Below are 25,547 nucleotides of genomic sequence, written 5' to 3'. Positions count from 1 at the left end.
AGCATTGCTGTTTGAGTACGTGAGACATTTCATAACAAAATACCTACTGTGATTCCAGAGATACGTACGTATTTCAAAAAAACAACAACTTCCTATCTCAGACCTTGAGCATTTGGGAATGGCTTGAATTTTAACTCCTGCCCCATCTCACCTCCTGCTCCTGGCCTAGGCTGCCTCCTTGCCTGCTCTGGCCTCAGCGAAAACCCCCTCAGCTGGCTGCACCTTCTGGAGAGTGGTCCTTCCTTTCAGAACTTCTACCATCTAAACAGAACAACTGCAAGCCCACTGGCCTTCACCTCACAGGCCTCACTTGCTAACCATTTAATCAATAAAGTTGTTCTTATGCCATCCAGACCAGGAGATGTGGTTCTCATTACGCCAGGCCTGTGCTCGCTCGCCCACCCACCTCTGCAGCACTTACCCATAGGCGAGTGTTAATCCTCTCCTCAGTGCCACTCACTCATTGATATCTTCATATACAAGTAGTTTGTACTTATCCAATTTCTCTCCTAAAAGCAACTTGCCTCTTACTGAATTGCTTCAGCTGATTCTCATGGAGCCTCATTCAATCCTTTATATTTTGCTCATTCTGCATCTATGTTGTCCTGGGCACTCTGCCAGAAAAGAGGGTAGTACCACGGATGAATAAAGCCTGGTCTGCAAGGGGCTGAAAATCATGTCCTAACACCTCATTATCATTTTGAGTTGAGTCTCATCCTAAAGGAATAAGGCTAACCATAATAAAACTTCACAGATCTTCCTTGTGACACTTTGTTAAGGAAGGCCACGCTGCCCCTCCCCACCCAAAGCCGACAAACATGCGGGTGGTCACAGGGCATACGAGTTCCACCCGCAGGGACTACCTTCACACGCCTCAGTCCCCGGGAGAGAAGGATAGCTGCAACCCAGCAATGTCAGAGTCAGCTTGAGGATTTGTTAATGTTCATAAAGAATGGGCAGTTACTTGTATGGAATGCCTTCCCTCATGGAAACAGTAAGAAAAGGGATGTCGATCACAAGGACCAAAGACCAGTCCCATAATGTTCTCTGAGGCAAGGAAGATAATGGTGGTAATAACTCTTACATCTACGACTTCACATGACAAAAACATTTCCTACTGTTTAGTGCCCTAAAAAGTCTCATTTGTATATATGCTTTGCATAGAACATTTCCTATCTAAAGTATCTGTGCTCATTTAAACTTGAGTGTGAATCAGAGAGGTGATTTCATTTCACATTACAAAACACTTCTTTGTCTTTATGCCTTAGAAGTGTTACTGGACGACTGTTTTGAAACAGTTATATGTTTGTATCTGCCTAAAATTTAAGCATCTAAATATTCATTTCTAGGAAAATTTCACTTTTGCCAAAGAGCTCACTGAGTGCGTTTAATTCTCATTGTAAAGTTGTTAGTCTGTTATAGCTTCTAATGTAATTGTACCCAACACATGTACATCTGTGTGAGAGGACACAAATGCAGACAAATACACCCTAAAACAGTGTTGCTCAAAGTATGGTCTGTAGAAGGTGCCAGTCTGTGAACTGTTACTGGCCCATGAAGAGTTAGAGATACTGTATTATTTAGAAACGTTTACAGCAAATTTACAGAGTAACTGTATGTCTGCAAATCTAATTTCGAAAACGAGGCTTCTATTTTTGTCTCTGTACTTTAATTTCATTTCTCTAGTATTTTTATATTTTACTGAAGTATTCATCTGTGAAGGAACAAACAAACAAGATGGTTCTTCATCACAAAAAGTTTGAGAAGCACTGTCCCCAAATGTAAACCAAAAACAAATAACAAACAACTAAACACAACTTAGTAAGCTCACTGCCACTTGGGATTTTTATTGGTTTTCTGGGGGAGAGGGAGTAGCTAAAGACAGTGTAGACTTTTCTTGTAAGTCATCGATATAGGGTTGTCTTTTAAAGAGTTGTTGCCAGAATAAACAATAGGACTCTCAATAACTTTCTTAATAAGGATTACTTCTCTAGAAATTACCACTGAATCAATAAAACTCGACTATTTACCGAGCACGCAGTACTAGGCATTTAGCAGAACTCCCACAGCTGAAGGAGATCGGTGGCAATGTTTTCGAAGAGATTTCAGTGTGAGAAGCATTTAATTTCCAACTAGAATGATGCAGCTGGTCATAGCTGTGTGATAATCCCAATGATTTAGGAACAGCCTGATAAGATGTTGTAATGCTGGAAGGGGAAGGAGGAGGACCCTTGTAGGCAAAATTTGTGAGCGGGATACAAATCGAAGCTTGGATGCTTTTCAAACGTGTACCGAGGAAGCCATGAGACAGTGTCTCAAAGCAGGTTTGCCTTTATTTCTCTACAGCATTTTATGAGGCAAAACTGGCTCCACACCCCCAGTGAGACTGCAAAACGCACATGATCCTGACTTGTAATCACGGTTCTATCGAGATCTGTACAGAAAGGAATAACATGCAACATAATAAAATCAAGTCCACATTTTAAGACTTTAAACACTTTTTTTTTAAAGATTTTATTTATGTACTTGACAGAGAGAGAGACACAGTGAGAGAGGGAACACAAGCAGGGGGAGTGGGAGAGGGAGAAGCAGGCTTTCTGATGAGCAGGGAGCCCGATATGGAACTCGATCCCAGGACCCCGGGATCATGACCTGAGCTGAAGACAGATGCCTAACGACTGAGCCACCCAGGGGCCCCTAAACACTTTTTTAAAGGTTAAAGTTTTTCCAGAGTTTGCCTAACACATTGTCTGAGTAAAGTGTTCCCACTGAGCACGTTCAGAAGAGGAGAACTCTCACCCTCAGGGAGGCTGTTAATGACCACCTCCTGGAGCAGGGCACGGTCCAAAGAAGACAAGACAAGACACTCAAGAACCTGAGGGCAAAAAGCCAATGGTGTCTCTGGGCCTGGATCTCGGCTGGTCAGCAGCTCCTCAAAAGCCTCTTTCCTCAGGCACGCTAAGAAAATAACAATAGATCTTTAAAGCCCCAGATTGGAGAAGCACGTGACCTTTTAAAAGCTGAAGCAGCAGCTGGGGCTCATTCTGGGCTTCAAGGTAACACTGGGGAAGGGGGTGTTCCACTGTTCCTGCCTCAGAGGCCCTGGCTGTGAAACCTACACAGGGACAATGGACCTGCAGTTCACCGAAGGGAGGGGCGTGTGACAAGTGTGGCTTCTAGGCCCTCCTGAGACCTGACACCCCTCTTTGTCTCCTCTCTTGGCTTGGGAAGACTTCAGTTCAAAGCGCAGGTCTTCTACCCAGTTTTTCAAAGATCCAAAACGGACCCTGAACTTCAGGGCTGGTTAGAGAACCCCCAGATGGAGGAAGGAGGTGGTTGCTTCCTCCCTTTTCTGCCCCTCCAAAAAGGAGCCTAAAGCCAACCACAGGCATGTCTCTTGGATATTTGGGGGTTCTTAATATAAGGTTCAAGATAAAACATGCTTCTTTCCAATAAACCTGTTAGAAACAAACTCCTAGCATCCTAATTTTCTTAACACAAATTTTAGCAAGTATTTACTACAGCAAACTGAGCTTTGAAAATAAAGAGCAAAACTCATGGGTAGCAATAGAAATGAAAACTTCTCTTCCGGAGTTTTCTAGGAAGTTTAATCCTAAATACAACTCTACATACCAAACCTGGCTTTCAATTGCACAACTTTCATCAGAAAGGACCCTGCCCTCAAAAGCTACAAACTGCTTGGGCAAATGATCAAAAGTAACAAGGGTCACTAGAACATTCCTAAGAAAAAGGACCAGAAACACAGGGGCCTATATTATTTCACTATCGGAAGGTTGGCACATCCAGATTTTTTTTTTTTAAGATTTGAGAGCGAGAGCGGGGGTGGGGGTGGGGGGTGGCGTGCAGAGAGGCAGAGAGGGAGAGAATCTTCAAGCAGACTCCCCACCGAGCCTGGAGCTGGATGTGGGGCTGATCCCAGGACCCTGAGATCACGACCTGAGCCGAAATCAAGAGTCGGCTGCTCACCCAACTGAGCCACCCAGGCGCCCCTGCACTTCCAGATTCTGAGTGACTCCCCATAGCAAGGCGTCTGGGAGGTTATTATGGGCTGGGGTGATCAGGAGAGACTTTTGGAGATAGGATTTGAGATTTAAATTTAAGGTGGGATTGTCTCTTAAGGCCCGTTTCCTAATCCAGACGGTAAGCCCCGTGAGGGCACAGACTCTGTCTCGTTCATCTTTGTATCCTCAGGACAGGGCAGTCCCGGACACACAGAAGATGCCCCATAAATAGTTGCTGATCAAATGAATGGTAAATGGAAAGAATGAGGAAAGACTCTGAGGGGCAGCCAGGGAACGGTAAGACGCAGAGATGTGTGTGTCTTTGTCCCTGAGTGTGAACTGTGCATGGGAGGGAGGGTCTGAGAAAGAGGAGAACCGAACAGCCCTCAGAGGTGACAGCTGTACAGGGCGGGACGTCCGTAAGGCAAAGTGGTGGGACTGAGGCGCATCCGGTGGGCAGGGAAGCCTTCGCTCAGAAGGCTGTCTCGTGAATGCCCGTCACACTTCTCAAACTTGGGCGAGTACCCGACTCACCTCAAGGGCTTCTAACACAGAATGCTGACCCCCTACCCCCAAGATTCTTGTTCAGCAGGTCTAGCGTGGGACCCGAGAAGGTATTTCCAGGTTTCCAGGTAATACTGGTGTGGGGACCCTATTTTGAGAACCACAACTTCCACTTTTCCCCATCCGGCCATTTCATGTTTAAGCCTGTGGATATTTTTACCCAATTAATCTTGGGTCCAAAGGTCTTCCCTATTTGTGTCTAAGCAAGTAAGGGGGAAAAAAAAAAGAAATGAAGAGAGTTTTTGCAATGGCAACTGACAACTGACATAAAAAAAAAAAGCTCTCTGCAGAATTAAGGTGTCTTCAGCTCAATTTTAATGGTAAAGCCCAGCTTCTCAGCCTGATACATCAGATCCCACTGGCTCAGTGGGACCAAGATTCTTCTTGCTATGATCTTAGGGTGCAAGGTAGTGAGGCCTTAAGCCCAGCGTCCACAAAGGAACTGAAACAGTACCTATGTGTTACCTATGCGTTAAAAGGCCAACATTTCATAGCTTTTATACTGTTAAGGCATTAAGGAAAAAATGCAAACTTTAAAAAAAAAAACAAAAAGTTCTCTTTAACTCAATGTTTTCCAACTTTTTAAAAGCTATGCCTTAAAAAAAAAACCCTCTCCTTTAATGCTATTTGAACTGCCAAAAATAAGTGTTATATTTAAATTAAGAATATTAAATCTACTTTTGCAAACTACTACTTCTGTCATTCTCCCCCTCCCCCCACAACCTGTTGCTTTAACCTGCAGGCTTCCCACAGCCCTCTGTGGCCTTCCACAGATAGGCCCACGGACAGCAGTGCTACTCTTGTGGGCAGCATCCCTGCTGGGTCCCGGGGGGCCTGAAGGGGAAGCCTCCTCAGCCCACCACGAGGGCTGACTGGCGTTCTATGTGCTGGTCAAAAAAGGATGTAAATCATTACTTCAAAACACCTCAAGGCCCAACTGGTTCATACGTTGCGTACATTTTTAAGAGTCTGTTCTAATGTCCTTTTGTACCAGTAAATAAAAACTAGAAAGCCACTGTTTTCCCTTCTCAGGAGTGTAACAGGCTTCACGATTAAGTGACATGTTTTAAAAGTCAGTTAACGAGGCAGAGTGAAGCCATGGTGTCTGCAGTCAGGGAAGGGTAGCTACAGGGCAGGGGGCGGGCACGGCTTCTGGGGAGCTGGTCACCAGCCTGTACATTTAGGATCCATGCACATTTCTGTATGAATGCTGTACTTTAATAAAAATGTTTTAAAAACACTAGTTATTAGCTCTCAAGATAAAGGCTCCCAGTTCAAAGGGGAGCTTTGAGAAGCCATATCCCTAATCTGTTCAACTACATCCTCCAACGTGACCACTGGCTGCTGAAGGGCACAGAAGTACCCATGCTGACACTAAAAATCATAAAAATGAGACATTTACAGTGATGCCAAAAATTGAGAACAATGGTTTGTCCTCATGCATCAACTTCATTTGAAGAAAAAAGAAGCTAAGAGAAAATGTGTGACAAGTGTCTTCGAAAAGGCTAGCAGGGGCTATTTCCTCATCTGACATCCTGTGCTGCCAAAACCCACAGCCCTTTAAGTGGAAACACACACATTCTTTCAGTTTCTTTTGGGGGTAGTGGTAGAAGGAAGGAGTGCCCCTGGCAAAATTATTGTGTGTATGACAGACTTCTAAGACCCAGAGAGAGGCCGGCCAGAGAACTGGCTCTGAGACAACTTCTGAGACACGGAATATTCTCATTTCTCTTCTCCGCACCCCATATACTTGCCTTAAGATGCATTCTGGATCCTGTTTTTGAGGTGGTCCAAACAGAGAGCTTCTGTGCCTAAGAGAGGACACCTCCCACCAGCCACAGAGCAGAACTCTGAGAAATGGTTCTTCCCGCTGTCAGATTGTCACACAGCAACTCCCAGGCAGGAAGGAAAAGCCCGATCCAACTTCAGCTGGGGGAAGCCACATTTGCTTAGACAACTTTCTACACTGTTAAAATATTACACCTTAAAAAACACACAGGACTCAGAAATCTGATAATGTCTACACTTCTAACACCCTCCCTCCCCCAAGTAACAACAAAACACACCCGGAGAACAAAAAGGCCACCCTGAAAAGGACGTGGTAGGTGGGGGGGTTGGCGGTGGGGGGGCAGGATCACAGAAATAGCGAACAGAAACAGGCCCAGTCCTCCAAGGGCTCACCATCCATGGCTGTGCCACGTGCCACACTGCTCCTCGCAGTGGGGACAGACCCCCAAGTGCGGGGGTGGGTGGTGGCATGGGTGGGGGAGATCAGGAGGGTGCAGGAAGGGGGGGTGTGTGGAATCAGCCCTCCCAAAGGCTGCCTTCAGACCCCAAAGTGACTGCCTCTGGCCTCAGGGAATGGCAGAAACAGGGGCAAAATTCCAACGGGGAGAAAGCCTGTCTGCTTATTTACAGACTGGGTAAGGATTCCCAGAAGACAGCGGGGAGTGTTAGTAACAGAACCCCTAAAGCTGCCTGCCTCGGGAAAGGTTTTTTTTTTTTTTAAACAAAACAAAACAAAAACCAAAGCTCATCCAGGATGAGGTCCCTGCAGTAACATCCATGCTAATTGGTAAGTAAGACAAAGCCTTCCCTAACAAATCAGCAATGTAATTATGAAGCCAGGCACTAGATGAAGCCAGTTAGGCGCGCTCGGGCGCTATTCTGCAGCTGTAACCCGACACCACGCTCACGGCGGCGCCTCCACCCGGCTCTCCCCGCTGCGCGGGGGGCTCGGGGCCACGGGGCACCGCACCGGCTGCTCGGTGCCCGTCACACCCTGCATTTCCACGGAGACCCAGGGAACAGTCCTCCCTGCTGTCCTGACAGCGCCTTACAGCCTACAGATAAAACCGACATTCAGCCAGAAGTCCACCTCTAACTTAACTAAAAAATAAAAATAAAAATAAAAACAAAAAACGTTTACGGTTTCAGAATGTCTTCTAAAGTCCACGTTTCAAGAAATTCTAGCTTTCCCTCTCAGGATTTTTACTTCCATGCTTCCATTAAACCGAAGATCGTTTCAGACACTGCTGGTTTGTCAAATGTCATTTTTTCTCTTGGAAAAAGAAAAGGAAAAATTTAAACGTTGACAACTAACTGCATTTAGTAGGCAAACCAGACTCAAATTCTGGGAGAGAATGTTTCAAGTAAATATTTCTTTGGACTATACTATGGCCTTGTTAATAAACATCTGGAAAGAAAAATGGGCTTTTTAGAATGTAACTGTTAAGTAGTATAAAATGTTTCTAATATCCTGTCTTATTGGTTCCTCTACCAGCTGGAAATTTTAGGTTTTAAAGCTAACTTTTAAGAAGCTAGGGACACCAGTCGCCTTCTTCCAAAGACAGTGGAAATGCTAACAATTACTTTATTTTACCTAAGGATTCTGGCTAAAAGCACCACACCCTTAAAGTAAAAGATGGAGCAGAAATATACAGATTCTGAACTTAAGTTTAACAAAAACATAATCAGTATATGAGGCCTGGATTTGCTTTTAACTCCTCTAGAAAAATACCAGCCATGTAGATGAAACAAAATTGACAAAATGCTGACAACTACTTAAACTGAATAATAAGTATAAGGGGATGCATTACATTCTTCCTTTACTTTTGAGTGTTTTGAATTTTCCATAATAAAAAGTTAAAAACACACAGAACACGTCAATACATGTTTAAAATGCTACGATTTCGAAAAATAAGCACAATAAATTATTGACACCCTCAACGAGAACTATTCTATTAACTTGATAGGTTAGTTTACACAGAAGAAAGCTATTAATGCTCCATGTAAACAAGCATGCCCAGCACAAGTCAACTCTTTTCCAACTCTGAAAGACAGCACATCACATCCAGCCACAAGGGGGCGCACCAGAGCAATAAGGCGCGCCTAAAGTCTGATTACTGCAATTCTACCTATAGATCTCTCAAAGTATACACACTTCCGAGATTGTTCCCAAATTCCAGTCTACACAGGACAGTGCTAAGCAAATCAAGAGCCTTGCCAAGACCAAACTAAACTATGTTATGTTATGATTCAGACTCTGAAAATACTGTACGTAGAAAACTAGAAAATGCTGCTGCCTGTGTATAAGTAACAATGATGTTTCAAAAACCATGGTTAAAACCCTCCGAGGATTCCTGAAGTGAGAAAACACAACAACAACAAACATACAAACCCAAGTCATAAGGGGAGGACTCGGAGAAGCCAACAGTTCAAAATTGCCAGTGGGGTCCTAAAGTGAACTCCCAACCACACAGTGAGTTAGTCTCAATTTTACAAGTATTGAAAAGCCTTCAATAATCCTATCGCCTCTTAAGAACAGGAAACTACTTCCACACTGAACAGATAATGGCTTCAGGCAGTTATTTGGGAAAACTTCATAAAGGATACCGGGGAGGAACCATTTAATTATAAAATGTAACAAAGTTAACCTTAGAGAGATAATGAAACCACTTACTGTGTAACTAACTTGCTGAAATTTTTTCTACTCAAATTACAACTTGAGGTTCTATGTTGTTGTATGTTCCATAATAATGTCCATAAACAACTATTATCACCAATCTTTCCATTTGAAACTTTGTAAGTATAAACCTTTATAATCATTTAAATTATGATGCTAATTCATACTAATTTGGTGTCAGGAACATCTTCAACAATGCTGCATCTAAAGACTCATAATCAACTAAGGAAAAAAGTTCTTAGATTTTAATTTCTTTCTTTCCCTTAAGATAATGTGCCTCTAAAGGGTAGCCAGCCTTGCCCCACCCCCATTCCCGTGCATAATGAAAATATTTTTTTTCTCCTGCATTTATAATTGCTTGGATGGGATTTTGGTTTCAACCCTCCTGTAGCGTCTTTTCCCCAAAGATACCTTGTTTTTCCCCTCACATTAGAGACCCGTAATAAACAATGTCAGGGGGCATGAAAGGCTTAGGGTAGAAACCAAATGCTTTGCCAAAAGTGACAGTTTTTTGTATTTTTTTTAAAAAGAGGGCCATCAGATCTATAAAATCATACTAAAACAGGCAAATGTAATTTGTTAGAATGAATCTGTATAAAATAAAATTATATCTTTAATTAAACAAAAGGTTGCCTTCCAGGTTTTGTTAGCCAACTACCTGCCACTGAATGAAACTAACAGAAACCCAGTATGTATACTACAACAGAAAGCATTTTTACAGAAGTGTTTCTTACAGACAATGAGTAGTTTTTAATCTTCTTTGTGTTCAAATTCAGAATGCTTTATTACTCTGAAAAATCATTTTAAAGGACGTGTTATTAAAATATCGAACATATTTCATCTTTTAACTTCCACATGCAGTCTATTTTTTTAATTTTTATTTACTGAATGAGTAAAACTGAACATTGTATTGTATGGTCCAAATCTGGATTCTTTAAAAGAAATTTCTACAACATGACATACATGAAAAGATAAAAACTGAAAGTACAGGATAATAGAAACAGACTTAAGAGACATATAAAAGGGAGGAAACTATTCAACAGTGTACGTTGCAGTCCCATATAAGCAACATCCATACTCAGAATCAACATGTGTATTTTAGTTACTCCTAAGAATTAGGCAGGCTAGTGATAAGGTTTTACAATTTAAACTTTATATCATATACTTAAATAATTCACATAGTAGAGAAAAGAAAATGAGGATACAAACTAAACTTGAGAGCAGTGAATGATACTTTGTAAATATGCCAGCCATTCATTTTTTAAAAATAATTACTGTGGGGCTACTTTGAGATAAAATGTATTTCTTTCTGAGGACCTCTGCATATTGATAATTAATGACCCATGGAACACAAAGTCACTTAGTCAAAGACAATAAAAATAACCAGAGTACCACACTGAATGTGATATATATTTATTTTCTAAGGAACTGACCTCTTAACACTTCAAAGCTCTTCAATGATCCCTAAGGAGAGCCTGCCTCCAGCGCACCACACTCACTACCCCTAACATTCCATTCATCCTGCCTATCTTCAGGAGTTTCAGAGGCAAGAAGGCAGGTGCTACTTGAAGAATCCACACTTTGAATTTGTAAACCAGCTACCCTTAGACCGCTAGCAATCATCATCAGGTGAATCTATTTTATTTTCCATTTCTGGATGTGGTAAAAAATATTTTTAAAAAATCAGCCTGTTTTAAAAGCTACTCAGAAGAGACCATCAGCAAGTTCATGACAAGCAGAGAGGCAGCACAAAAATTTCTTCTTCAGCTGCAGACCACAGAGCTCAAATTCCTCTGCCGGACCGCTTTTCTATGACAGCAGGGAAGATACAGAAGTACACACGCACATGGAGGTTCCCTCCTCCAAAAAGGAGAGAAATCTGAAAGGCAAATCTGTATCATGTGTTATTACAGAATGGGAGAACCTCTCAGGGAGGATCAGTTTAAAACAGTCGCCACGTCATTATCTCGTTAGCCTGGCTAGAATTTTATGCAAACCTGTTCTGGTGTAGAGATGACCTTGGGACTTTCAGATTCCCCGAGTTTAACTCGGGCAACACTTCTGAACACCAGGGTGGGGTACTCCGGCAGCCCTGCTCAAAGCCCCAGGAGTTGCGGCGTGGCGGGGAATGATAAGCAGCCAGCCAGGAGAGGAGAGCAAGGAGCTAAAGGTTGATCTGCAGCAACTGGAACATCCGCATGTAACTTTCTGGCCCTGGCACATTCAGGTCATTCTTTTTACTTTTGTTCAACAGATTCACACAGCCCACTACAAACATGAGTGTTCATACATAAAATGCCCTGAAGAGCCAGAATCCCTTCCCCTTCACTATTCTACATGAAACTCCCCAGAACCACAAAAAATGCTTGGTTTAGGGGCTTCTTGTCAGTTAACCACCTATGAAGACTGCGAAAGCAAAAACCTTAGAACTACTTGGTAACCCCGCAAAGTTACAGGTTTTTGCAGAGAGACAAAAAGATAGTAAGTCAGACATGAATTAGTTTTAAGAACTTAGGTTTGCTGCTACCTGGAGTCACTAGAGAAACAAAGCAGCCTTTGGGCACCTAAAACTAGTCAGACCTGCTGTAGCAGTTGCACAGTGGCTCCAGACCTGCCCTCCACTCTCCTCCCTCCAGCCCCCACCCCACGCATCCGCAGAGCTCGCTCCACTCAGGGCGGGGCTGGGCCGGGCACACTCACCCCTCGTTCGGCCGTCTCTGCTCAGAGGCAGGGCCAGCGCTGCACACGCAGCGTGCAAGTGTAAGGGGAGGCCAGACAGGCGAGCAGATGCCGATTCCATTCGGAACTGAGAGCAGCCCTGGGTACAGAATACGGCTTATGTGATCCTGGGCTTCTAAACTACATAAATCAAATTGTGATGTTTATGTCAGTGAATCCTGGCAGGTATTTCCAATTAAGTTCAGATGAGGGACAGAAGACCCTGAGAGGAGACAGATGAGCCTTTCCAGCTTTTGGAGCTCTCAGACCACAATGAGAGCAGAATTTTCAAAAGGGAGTTTGCATTGTCTATATGAAGTGCTTCGTTTAAATGATAAGCGTTTGTTTTGTCCTGTTAAAAGTCATATGTTTTTCAAAGATAATGTGATGTTTTTATTTTGAAATTTTTATTTGTGTTTCAGTGAAAATTTTTAGACAGTTAAGCATGTTTTGTTTGTCTCATGATCTTCAAGAAAAAAAAAAATCCCACAAGGCATCTATTTATTACCCAGAATAGGAATGTCGTCTTATTGGCCTGACATATGCCATTCACAGATTCATACAAAGAATGAACTGCGACACAGTGCTCATGGAGAAAGACACTGCTCCACACAATGAGTGATGGGCGCTCCAGGGGACAGTTCTGTTCACAGGGTTTCCCAGCATCTGCACAGAGGGCAGAAGTTTGCTTTTCATACCAATTGCACTGGCCACTGAAGACAATTTTTTTTTTTTTAAAGACACGCCAACTTTGGTTAGTAGCTGTTTCCTTCGAGAATATTAAAACTAAATTAAATATCCACATGCTTTTTAAGCAGAAGTCCTAGCTTATGGGTTTCCATCATTTGTTTTAAGTAATGGTATCAACAGTAGGTAGAAAATTATTGTTTATGCATATGCAAGTGGCCGCAGAATTTTGTATGTTCTGTTGGTCAGTATTAATTAATGGAAAGACCTTACGAAGGTGGGCGTTACCCTTCCTGTAAGGCCACTTTTCACTGAAAGCCGAAGCTTGCCCTCTGGTGCCTTTAGCATATACGTGATCTTTGGATTCAGTAATCAAAGAGACCTCTCTCTTTCTCTTTCTGTCCTTGGCCAAGAAACTACTGCAACTAGAGCCATCTCCTACAGGATATGCCATAACAATAAATATGAAATTTCTGTAGCAACAAAGTTTTAAAACAATTCTACAAGTGAATTAAAGTTCACACTCCTAAATACCATATTTATCTCCACATGTTTTTAATCTACATATAATATTGACGGTGATCTTGATTTTTCTGATATAAATGAAATATAAAATAAAGCTCCATGCTTTTATTAGTGTTCTTTAACAAGAAATCACAGCAAAAAAACCAATTCAAAAAGTTTCTGTTGTAGCTTTTACCCTTCTGAGTTAAAGTGTAAAATCCTTTGACAGAGGGTAGCCTTGTAGTATAATGTGATACTGATAATTTGTAGTATGCTACTTTGACAAAAAAAAAACCACACAACTTTATGCATCTGTCTGTATTTTTGACGTCCCCCATACCTTTTTTATGTTTTGTTTATGTGTCTTTCTAGAGTACTGTCATACTTTTATTCGGCTACTGGAGCGTTATTTAAAATAGTGGATGCCAAAAGTATCAGCTGTTACATAAATTTGAATGACTTTTAAAATAGCAAAATTTTGGGGTGCCTTGGTGGCTCAGTCATTGGACTTCTGCCTTTGGCTCAGGTCATGATCACAGGGTCCTGGGATGGAGCCCCAAATCCGGCTCCCTGCTCCACAGGAAGCCTGCTTCTCCCTCTCCCACTTCCCCTGCTTGTGTTCCCTCTCTCGCTGTCTTGCTCTCTGTCAAATAAACAAATAAAATCTTTTACAAAAATATAATAAAATAGCAAAATTTTCACTTTTTTCTATGCTCATTATTAATAATTCAGTACGTGGCAACTGGGTAAAATTTATATTTCAGTTTCTCACTAAAAAAGCTTCCAAGGGGGACAATTCAGGAAACAGGAGCCTAAAGAATTTCAAAATCTGAATTAATATCCTTCTCTTAATTCTTAAAAGGAAACAAGACTGAGCAGCTGTTACCTAAGAAGCTGTAACACTTGCCTGAAAATAACACTGTTCCTTAGGACACCTCTTGTTGTACACTTGGTTGGGATTATAAAATGTGAGTCCTCTCTCCTACCTGTTGTAATAAAGCAAGGAACAGACTGTCAAAAAAAAATGGCTGTCAAATCCATTTCATCGAATCTCTCACTTGACAGCAACGTGGTTATGTACATTTTAATTAGGAGGAGTTGGGAGTAAGTAAAAATTATTTTCAGGGCTTCCAAACTTGATGAACAACATAAACAACTTTACATTAACATATAATTCCTCTAAGTAAATCAATGAGGCTAAAGGAAAACTTTCTAACACACATCTCTCCTTTTTCTACAAAGAAACTGATAAAATTAACAGGAAAGTAGAGATCCATGAACACGCTATTCTTGCTCAGGCCAGAAGCTGGGTCTTCTGATGGGTGTTTTCACCCTCACAGCACACCCTCACTTGCTCAAATCAGAATAGACTGCTATAAAAAGTGGGAGCAATGGGAGGAGCTCCTAGAGTGAGGCATGCCTTCTGGTTAGCTGAGCAACTACCTCCCTTCACCCCCTTCAGCAAAACAATGAAGAGGCTCTCAGGTGGACTGTCCTCCAGGGGTTGAGTGGAGCCAAGAGCCCACTTCAATCTTGTCAGAGACTAGTCCCTAATTATAAAATGCTACTTTGAACACTTAAGGCCTCAGGGCTCCTATTGGCTGCTACAACTTCTAGGTTCTTTACACACATTATGGACATTTCTTAACATATCTTGGGAAATCAAAAAGCATATTTCAAGAACAAAGCTTGAAAACATTTACTGTCTTCCTTAAGACTAACTGGGGCTGCCCAATTCAATTCAAATAAAAACTGCTATAGTCTGAGGCTCTCACCCTGCTGATGGCCCCTCCCCATTCAGTGTCTCTAAAAACTTACTTTCCACCACCCAAAACATCCCAAAACTACCCAGTTTGAAAGCAGAAAGTTATTCTAAGACAAACTGTACCTAATCTTTTTGTGAAATTTAAGACAACCCAAAACACTACTCCCACCTCAATCTATTACCACAACTTCTGCTAAAGGTAAGCTAACTGATGGCCAAGAATAAAAATAAGAACTTACGATTTTCTCTAGATGCAATGGCCCTCTGGCACCCTCTGTCTTAATGGTACAAAGTCCAGGGCCAGGGACAGCTGGCTCCCCTTAGCCCCCTCCCGTTCAGTCATAGGCGGTTACCACCAAGATGACTTGTAGATTTCTAACTTAAAAGCCAGTGAGACGTTAAGTTTAATACACACATATATTCAAAATCAATTCACTTGTCACGGGCGAAAGGAGGGTAGAGAGGGATGTTTTCAAGCTAAAAACACAGAGAAACTCACAGAAACACACTATAGCAAGTTGGATGCAGACCCGGTCACGGAACCCAAAGTGAAGCAGCCTTCACTCCAGCAATCCGAGCCTTAAAAAAAAAAAGTCTCGTAGGTTCACAACAACACAACGGCCACAACACGCACACACATCCCAGCTGTAAAAGCGACAGCTCCCGGCTCCCTCCGCCCCATTGCTGGGCTCCGGTTAGCTCTCGACCCCCTCCTGACCCAGGTCCGTGACTGCCCGTCCCCTGCCCTTCCCCCAGCAGATCTGCCCGCGTACGCTGGGGGGTCCCCGGCCCTCGCCCCGGGGTTCTAAGGGTGAGAGGCCGGGAAGCAGTGGGAGGGAGCGCTCCTCTGGGTACCTGCACCAGGCCAGGTCCCTCTAGCCGAGGCGCCCGCGACCCTCGCGGCCGCCCGGGCCCCTCCTCCGCCCTCCGAGCTCTCCCGGCCCTGGCCGGGTCCCAACGCCGCCCCCCCCCAACCCATCCACCCAAAGAGAGCCCGGCGCATCCGAGGATCTCCTCCAGCCTGGCGCCGGGAGAACTTACCACATGCAGCTCCACCTGGGAACTAACGCATCAGGAGGGGTTTCTGCCCACTCCTCAAGCTACTCCCTCTCCATGCGGAGTCCCCGCTCCGGGGGCCCGAGGGTGGCGCCGGGGAGCGGGCAGGAGGCTAGACCGAAGCTAAGACTCCGCAGTCCTCTGCCGGCGCGCTCGGAGCATTATACAATGGTGGAGGCGGCGGCGGCGGCGGCGGCGGCAGGCAGGCAGCGGAGGAGGAAGCGGGAGGCGGGCGGAGGGGGCGCCCTGACCGAGCGAGCAGCAGCTCGTGCTCCAGCACTCTCTGTGCAGGAGTGACGTGCGGCCAGCGAGCCTCCAGCGAGCTCCGGGCCCCGGGCTCAGCAGGCCCCGCCCCGCCCCCGGCCCCGCCCCCTCCCCCGGCGGTCCCGGGAGGCGCGATAAATGCCGAGCCGGGCCCCGGCCGCCGCAGGAGCAGGAAGGGGCAGGCAGAGCACGGGAGACGTCGGGTGGCAGCGCCGCCCACGGCTCCCTCTCCGGCCGGCGCGCCCTTTATTTTCTCTTAGGGAAAGGCTTAAGGAGATGGCGAGAGGAAAAGACACTCGGGCCAGGGGACCACAACTAGCCACCAAAAATCCCCTCACACTCCAGAAAATACTCATGCAAATGACCGAGCGGCTAGTGACAAAGGCGGTGGCGAGTGCAGCGCGCGCACAGCCCGCTGAGTCGCGCGACCGCAAATATGACAAGCATCTAAGCTATTCGGCAACTTGGGGCCGGTCAGTAGGGCGGGCAGGGTCCCGCGGGGGAGGAGGGGATAGGAGGCGAGGGGCAAAAATTCGACCCCGAGGCACAGCGTCCACGCTCCCTGCGCGGCTTTCGAGACAGGCGTCCCTGGAGAGCGGGGGGGGGGGGGGGAGCAGCGTCCGCAGCTGGGACACTCCCAGACGCCCCCGTCTCCGGACGCACCAGCGGCCTGCAGAGATGTCCGAACGGCAGAACGGGGGCTCCAGCTGGAGCCGGGGTCAGAAAATGCCCCTTGCGCGCGGCGGCCTCGGCCCAACACTCGAAATGGGTCACCAAGTCAACAGTACTTTCGGAGTAGGACGGAGCCGAGTTGCATTCTTCGTGGCCGGCCGCCCGCGCTGGCAGAGCCCACGCAGGTAGGGAAGCCCAGGCTTGGAGACGCAGCGCGGTCAGAGGCCCGGTCCTCTGCCCGGAAGCTTCATGTGGATAACCTTTTCCCTCTCCTTAGGACGGCATCGGCTTTGGAACTACTTACATGTGGCAGGGAAATGTATACTATTTGAGAGAGGTGTGTATGCCTGAGCAGTGCGAATTTAAAACACAAGGAAGAAGACAGCTCTCCTGGAAAATTAATGATTATTTTCGAAAATTATATGCGCGTTCAGTATCAAGCTGTTACAAAAAGTAATTCAGGCACCTTAAAATTTTGGCTGTCACCCCAATCAATATCTCAGATATCTGGCGTTTAATGGGTTCATTGTACTAGTTATATTTAAGGATAATAAAGCTTTAAGACCTAACATAAAGGTGATTATAAGTCTTTAACATCAAGACAAGTGTGGACCTATTCAACTCTTCTGTAATGATTTGTTATCAATCAAATTGATGATCTTATTGAAATTAAACCTGGGCTAAAATGTTGGTAGAGAAGACCGTGTTTCTCATTTTATTTTGAAGGAGAACAAAAAAGGTTTTTACTTGACCCTCAATATAATTAAAATCTTACAGATTTTTCTTTAAGTATAACCGATGCCAAAAGCTAGTTATTTGTGGATATCTCTGGAAAGTTTCATTACAGTGGCGCTCCAAATTACACATCATGGAAGTAATGCTCAGGGCCCTCTGCAGGTCCTGCTCAGTCTGTGCTGGGTGGCAGAGCATTCAAAGATTTTGCTGCGAAGCCAAGATATTTTTTATTTCCAGAGTTCTGTCTTTTAGAGACAACACTAACTACTAACAGTTTCCTAACCACCCACTCACTTATACTTTCAGCGCTCACTTTAAGGAAAAGCCATTGAAATAGAAGGTGCAATAATCTCTTCCTGTGATATCTTTGTAGCAGAGGCCAGAGGCTCTGTTGAATTTAAAATGAATTTAAACTGTTACTCATGAATTGAAGTTAGCAGTGAGTTAGACTTACAGAATTGTTGTGGAACTTGGATATTTTCTAGCAAATGGATTACCAAATGCAGTGTTCCTGTACAAAAGAACCAAAATCAAAGTGACAAGTTTTGTGTCTCCAGAGTGGACCTGACATTCTGCTTCAGCACGTTATTCAGGAAAGGTCGGACTTCTTAGGAGAGCAACCTGAGTTTTCGAGTGAAGAGGTTTTCACCTTTCCACACTTTTGAAGGTAGTAACCTCTTAACAGTGTACACAGTACATACGAGCCCCACTTGCCCCACTTTTAGATTCTGGTATCTTCCATCAAAGCTTGAAGTGGCAGCTTCAACAGCTGCTAATGTGGTCCCACACAAGGTGGTTAACCACCCCTCCCCCCAGGCTGAGCCCCCACAAGCCAGCCCAGCAATCCCCGCCTGGCCCTGGGAACCCAACTCCACAAAGATAAGGAAAAGCCCTCCCTGAGCTTTTGAAGTCAACTCCCTTCAGTATGCAATGGCATGATTTTTTTTTTTTTAAATCATTGCTTATTCTTAGCAAGTGAACAAGAAACGTTTCGTGAAAATAAGTGTGGTTTTCACTCTCACTCTCTGGGACATTTAAAAGCCCATTTAAAATAATCCTACCCTCAGGATTTAGAGTTTAGAGTTTCTCCTTCTCACTTTCAAATATAAGAAATTAGGCCAGGCATCCACATTTAACTATCGGGAACATATCTGTTTGGGGAGAAAACAAACATGGCTTTTGTAAGAATAGAACGGTGATGGTAATTTGCAAAAATACTCATTAGTTTAGTTTCAGAGAGGTACTTCTCAACATTGCTTTGTATTCTGGGTACTAGTTTGCACTTCACTGCTTCTCTTTGAAAGTTTCTGGGCCTTCACATCTTGCAAACTACTAGAGGACTTCACTAACTGAAGGCTACTTTTAGCACTTAATTAGCATGCACCCAAGAAATGACACCAGGACAAGCTGGCTATATAAACTGAGAAACAAAGACTTTAAAATAGTTTTACACTTCACTTTTTCTCCTTTACCATATTTTACCTCTCAGGCTCCACTTGAAATACTAGTAGTAATCATCCACCTCTGTACCTTAGAAATATTGATCTTACGGCAAAAAAATAAAATCAGATAAATATTTCAGTTCTTGAGACGCATTGTATGCAGCCAGCTGGACTCAATCATCTTTTCATGGAAAATACAGACATCCTTATTGAACTTGGACTTCCCACTCACTGATAACGTAAAACCATTAACTTCAAAATAAAGTTCTGGAAGGCACATCACCTAACTGATTACCAAGGAGTTGATACTGGACACGGTGATTTGGCCATCGCAACTCTCTCTCTCGAAGATGGCACAGACAGGTTCAGTATCTGCAACCACTAGGAATTGAAAACTTCGTTGTAGCAGTGGAGAATGTTAACACATCTCCTTCTGCAGACTCCTCTCTGGCTCTTCCTCCACCTACTTTTGTCAGGTAATATTTTCCCTCTTTCTCCCTGAGGTCACGGTTCACACAAGCAGAACTTCAACTCCAGGGAAGGGCTGCTTTTGCACAGCTTCCCTAATTATTACTGGCTTGCTTTGCACTGGCAGCCCCTTATGTTCTGAGAGAGGGCTATTCTGTTAGAGATACACCTTCTTCTCTTTAAAAATCTGACAATATTTAAATCCGAATTTGGGACAAAATCTTTGTGATAATATTTGAAGAAAATGCTTTTCAAGCCATTTTTCCCCCTAACATTGTTGATTAGTTCCTTCTAACCATGACTAGAAAAGATAGCTTCTGTTGGGCATTAGTGTCCTTCCCATTCCAATTGCCACTATTTTCCATTAAAATCTTCAGATAAACTGTGAGGTCCAATTTGGAGCAGCCCTTCTTAGAGCCTCCAGCTTTTGCTCTCACCCTTTTCCCAGCTGGAAAGTGGAGGCCTTTCCTGGTAACAACTCCAGTGGTCCCTTCCTTCTGGATGCTGTTCCACTGAAGACTGGTGGTGGCTTCTCGCAAGCATCTCTGCTTGTCCCCAGTTCCCCTCACAGGACTACCCTCTCAGGGGCCTCTGCATGTCGACTCTGTACTGCTTGTGTATAAGCCATCCTCCCTTCTTGAGGAGTTCATACTCTTCTCAAGATACTTGGAACTACTAGCATCCACAGAAAACATCAATACATGTTAGAAATCGCATGGCCTCCACGCCTCCCTTGTCCTTGGGAACCAGCCTGCTGAGGGGATGAGTCCTGGAGTAGGAGTAGGAAGATCTTGTACAAATAAATCACTTAACTATGATTAATCGTTGACTTTTTAGTTTCTTAATCCACTATGTCACAGATTTAGGGTCAGCACTGGTTCTGGGGGAAAGAGCACAGGTCGTTTGGTCAGGAGATTTCGGGTCTAGGTCCTCAGCCACAGCCAGCAGGGAGGCTGAATCAGACCCTTGGCATCAGGGGGCCTGCTTTCACATCCTTCAAAAGGAGGTGCTCAGGCTCAAAGATGTCTGTAGCCCCTCCCAGAGCTAGGAGTCTATAAAAAAGTGATTACAATGTAGACTATCCCCATGGGGGAGTTTTAGGCTCAAATGAGATAATCTGCTCAAACTGGAAGAATGTAAAACCAACTTCACATTCACACATTTCTAAAAGAAAAGAGAAGTACAAATAACGATAATAATATACTCTATTCAATAGGATATGTTCTTGGAATTGTTTTCGTATCTAGAAGACAGATTTGAGCACTCTGCCCGTATTCTCCTGGATCTGTTATCCATTATGGTTCAAGTCACCTATCTGGGAAATCTGTAGCTCACACCATCCCTCCTCCAATGTTTGGATAGAAGCAGGATGGTTTAGAAAGCATTTTCATGTGGATTTACATGTTCACTCTTCATAGCACCTTCCCTGTGCCATAGGAAGGACAGGTACTCCTTCTCACATCTTACAGAGGAGGGAACAGAGGCTCGGAGATGGACCTGCCAACTGAACTCCTTTACCAAGCTGACTCCCAGGGACAGAGAAGGTCTGGAGGCTGTGAGATTTCTAACATTCACGGAAATTGTTTGTGGAAGCCAGGAAAGACCAAGCGGAGGGTCTTGAGAAGAGTATGAACTCCTCAAGCAGGGAGGATGGTTTATAGGCAGGAAGTACAAAGCTGACATGCAGAGACCACGAAGAGGGTAGTGCTGGGCCAGGATCTGGGCACCATTTTGCTTTGACCTTACACTAGGGTCGTGAAATAACAATTCTACTTCTTACATAAAGAACTCTAAACCTGCCTGTCCATGGCTTTGTTAGCATCCTATTTTAGCCCACAGAATTAATAACCCATAAACCCCACAATGAAAAAGAAATGAAACTCATCACACCCTTCAGACCCCTCACTCATATCCAATATGGTTCATAAAACTGGGATTCTTGTTTATCACTTTATCTCTAGCTTCTAGAACAGTACCTGACACAGTAGGTATTTGTAAGTTTTCAGTGAATGAATAATTTAAAGAATTTATTTATTTATTTATTTATTTATACCAGTTTCATAAACTCAAGGGGTTAATCTTTCCTGCTAATGTTTTCCTCTCGCTACCTTTTCACTAAGCTGTGCATGTGTGTGTGTATGTATACATATAAATAACCATATACGTGTATTTTTTTTAAATTTTTTTTAAAGATTTTATTTATTTGACAGAGAGAGACACAGCGAGAGAGGGAACACAAGCAGGGGGAGTGGTAGAGGGAGAAGCAGGCTCTCGGTTGTGCAGGGAGCCCGACTCGGGGCTCAATCCCAGGACCCTGGGATCATGATCTGAGCCCAAGGCAGACGCTTAACGACTGAGCCACCCAGGTGCCCCCTCTTCTTACTTTAAAGAATTAAAAGTCTTGGTCAAATGATATTTAAAACCACAGCAGCATTTGATAATTATGGAGGGGGGGCGGTGAAGACTCGCCTATCCATATTTTCAAGTGATTACCTGAATGGTTCAAATGACCACTTATTACTGGCACCTTCATGCCCTCATGGTCATGGAATATAAAAATATGCCAATAATCAAATATTTTATGAGTATCATCATCCAATATTAACTCCCAGGAAAACTTGGCAAAATGATGACAGGAAAAATAATTTTTTTTGAAAGTATTACTCTAATGGCAGCTCTCTTTTATGTTTCAAAATCAAGCATTTATATGACTGGCTAGACTAAATTCTATTTTCTGCTATACATAGTCTCATATCTCTTGTTGAAACTATCTAGGACTGTGTACCTTTAAATCACCTATGAGTAAAGAAGTCATTTAAGAGAACTATAGTAATTTGGGAAATGTAAGTAATATATTTAAGCCATTTTTGAAGTCCCAGCTGTAAAAATTCTACTTTGAGAAGTTAAAAAAAAAAAAAAAAGCAAAGCTTTAATGTGTATAGATGCCCAGGAAATGCTTCTAAGTTCAGACTATAAGGTATCATTAGAAAATAAACATGTGGCCAGAAAACCCAGTTTAAATGTAAACATAGTATACAACTAAAAAGGAATCAGCTTGTTTGCTACTTGGAATTTTTATTGGGTTTTCTGGAAGATAGGTAGCACTCAGGTAAAATTGTGTAGACTTTTCTTTCAGTCACCGATGTAGAGCTTTTTGTTTTAAAGACTTGTTGCCAGAATAAGTAAGAATAAACATTTTTTTCAAAATCATCCAACTGTCCAATCATACTGGTCCCTTGCTTTAAATTGAAAAAAGGTTAAATTTTTAAGTTACAAGTTCTTAATATTTAAAATTTCAGAAATGCACAGAGTGAGGTCAAGTAGGAAGTACTAAAGCAAGCATCCCAGATAAACACTAACACATTAGATACACTTGTGTGGCCAGTCAATTGTTTTTCTAAACATGCTTTAAATATTGAATGAAAAATTTAATCTTTCTAAGTAACACTTGTTTCAAAACTGTTTTCTTAGAGAAGTCTTGTGTGAGCTATATGAAACTCCTTAAATGGGCAATTATCAGAGAAACTGGGTTTTAAGGAGAAAATGATAATGTGAATGAGCCATATGCAACTTCCCTTTTTAAAAACAGAAGTTGAACCTGTGACACCAAATTTAGAAAGGAGAGTGCAAGAATATCATCTCTATCATAGACGCCCACTGCTGGGCTGTTCTGTTACAAATCAATGCACATGCTATGAATTTGAGTTTGCTCACACAATACATAATGGTTAATCATTCCTAAAGATGATTCTTTTAAGAAAACATAAATGTGAAAGAGTCATATCATAGAAAAAAACTCACCTAAAAAGGGCCAGGTTCCCTAACTTTGACCACAGTGATTCATTTGGGGCTCATTACACAGAGCAGCAAGTCCACACTGGGAATGCAGATAACTAGATTTTGTGGGAACAATATAGGTAATTTCAACAGCATTTATACTTCCTTTTAATGTTATTTAAGAAATTAAGGCCCAAATTACAAAAAGGTTGACAAAAATTGTAATGAATCAGACGTTCATTTTCAATCCACTCTCCTTTGTTACCACTTTGGAACTATTAGACATCATACTTTTAGTTTTAGTGATAATAACAGCGGTAAAGATAAAGACTCCAGAATTACTATTTTCACATTTGGCCAAAAATCAAAAGTGAAAAAATAGAAACCTTTCCAAAAGTTCATCAGATGAAAAGAAGAGAATTAATGGAGAACTATACCATTTATGGACAAGAATACTTAATATTTTATAAATATCACTTCTCAGGGCGCCTGTGTGGCTTAGTCGGTTAAGTGTCAGCCTTCGGCTCAGGTCGTGATCTCAAAGTCCTGGGATAGAGCCCCTCGTCAGTCTGCTTCTATCTCTCCCCCCAGCCCCTCCCCCCACTCGCGCTCACTCTCACTCTAATAAATCAATAAAATAATCTTAAAAAAATAAATATCACTTCTCTCATGCCTCAACTCATCAATAAATTGAATACAATTCCAATTTAAATCCCAATTTTTTTTTCATGGAACAGAAATCATCTGGAATAGCAAAAGGTGAAAGATAGCTGTAATAAGTGTAAAGGACAAAATGGGGGATGTGTCCTGTCAGATATCAAGGCTTATTATAAATTTCTAGTAATTAAAAGAGAATGTTCATCACAGGGATAAATAAATCAACAGAACAGAACTGACTGTACAGAAAGAGACCCACACATAGATGGAAGTGTAAAATACGACAGAGGTGGTATTACAGATCAGTGGGAAAGAACAGATTATTCAATAAATGGCTAAGGGTCACCTGGTTAGCTTCATGAAAAATAAAATAAAATTAAGTACCTAGTATTTCTCCAAAAAATACATTTCAGGTGGACTAAATCTAAATATCTAAAACACAATTTTAAATTAAAACTTTTAAGGAGAGAATACAGAAGAATGTGTTTATAGCTTCAGGAGAGGGAATGTGAAAGTACTATTTTATTCCTAAGATTCACTCTCTACTTACCTCTGCTTTGCTTTGTGCCTTGAAATGTTGACCCCCTAGGAACTAAGTTCTTTTGCCAACTAGTTGCCAGCTGGATTCAGTGAAAGCAATGCACCAAAAGGAGACCAGTGGGTCAGAGGGGGAAGAGGGTGGGGGATTTCTTTCCTGATCCTTCCTGCTTTGAACCCCTGTCAAGGCAGTATCCATCCCTCCACACCCACAGCTTCTGGGTGGCCCCTTCTCCAGGGTGTCAACTGTCAGGAATTCTAGCAAGACCATTTCCTCCCCTTTCCCCTTTAGACCTAAGGATAGGAACACTTCCTACTGTTGTTGGTCTTCCATGCCTCAACTTTTGTCACATCTCTGTAAAAAGTCCCTTTATTAAAGTCTCATGAGTTGTATCATTTGAATGGAATTCTGCTTCCTGCCGAGACTTTGACTATTCAGAAACAAGACACCCAATGCAGAAACCATAAAGAAAAAGATGGATAATTTGATTACATTAAAATTAAACATCTATTAAACAAAATAAAGGCAAGCTAAAGACTATGGAATAATATATGTGATTCATATAATCAACACAAGATTAGTATTCAGAATAAATTTTTAAAAAGTCCTATAAACTCAATAGAAAAATGGGTTAAATAGGAAACTTAAATGTCCAATAAAAATATGAAAAGACACTCAACCTCATCAGTAATAAGAAAAATGCAAATTATAAAAAGATAGTTCACAGCAATCAGATTGACCATTCTGGAGATAATCTGGCATTATCTGGTAACATGGGAGATGCATACATGCTACCCACAGACAAGCAGTCTTTCTTACTGGGGTTCCATGAAAAAATAAACCCTACAGAAAATGATTCAAGTGACTATTTCCTCAATTCTCCCATGGATGGTATAAAGTTAAAAACCAGTAGTGTGCTGGTCAATGGTCAACAACTGGCTAGGTAGATGGGGAAAGAAGCCTTTATTTGCAGCATCTGCTGATTTTTGTGGTGTAAATACCCCCAGCATGGCTGATTTCAAGTCTCCCAAATGAACTCAAGAATTAGAAAGAGATCCACACAATCGCTCTCAGGAGCAGGTATCAGTCTCTAGCTCCAGCCCCACACTGGAACCATTCTAGACCTATAGGACCGATGTCTTAGGGTACCGGGGCTTAATTTTCTGGAGGAATTCTGGATGAGAAGAGCTAAATCTAGAATCTAGAGAAACTC

General features: G+C 42.8%; 1 protein-coding gene across 5 annotated transcripts in view; it reads right to left on the bottom strand.

Annotated features, from left to right (window-relative positions):
• Positions 1–25,547, bottom strand: part of SERTAD2 (SERTA domain containing 2) — a 109,587-nt gene that overhangs the window by 2,549 nt on the left and 81,491 nt on the right. The window contains exons 1-2 of one of the 5 annotated variants that reach the window (XM_028093860.2): positions 15,767–16,061; positions 6,341–6,515 (exon numbers count right to left, since the gene is read on the bottom strand). The exons of 3 other annotated variants lie outside the window; for them this stretch is intronic. The gene's annotated coding sequence lies outside the window, so the exon portion shown is untranslated. Of the gene's footprint in view, positions 1–6,340; positions 6,516–15,766; positions 16,062–25,547 lie in introns of those variants that run through there. One more of the 5 variants, XM_028093859.2, reaches the window with a different exon arrangement.

The sequence above is a fragment of the Eumetopias jubatus genome, unplaced genomic scaffold, assembly GCF_037043125.1.
Source record: "Eumetopias jubatus isolate StellerSeaLion01/CBP00866 unplaced genomic scaffold, mEumJub1_p1.0 scaffold_9, whole genome shotgun sequence".
NCBI classification, from domain to species: domain Eukaryota; kingdom Metazoa; phylum Chordata; class Mammalia; order Carnivora; family Otariidae; genus Eumetopias; species Eumetopias jubatus.
The sequence above is the reverse complement of the archived record's forward strand: the minus strand, read 5'-3'. Positions and strand labels throughout refer to the sequence as shown.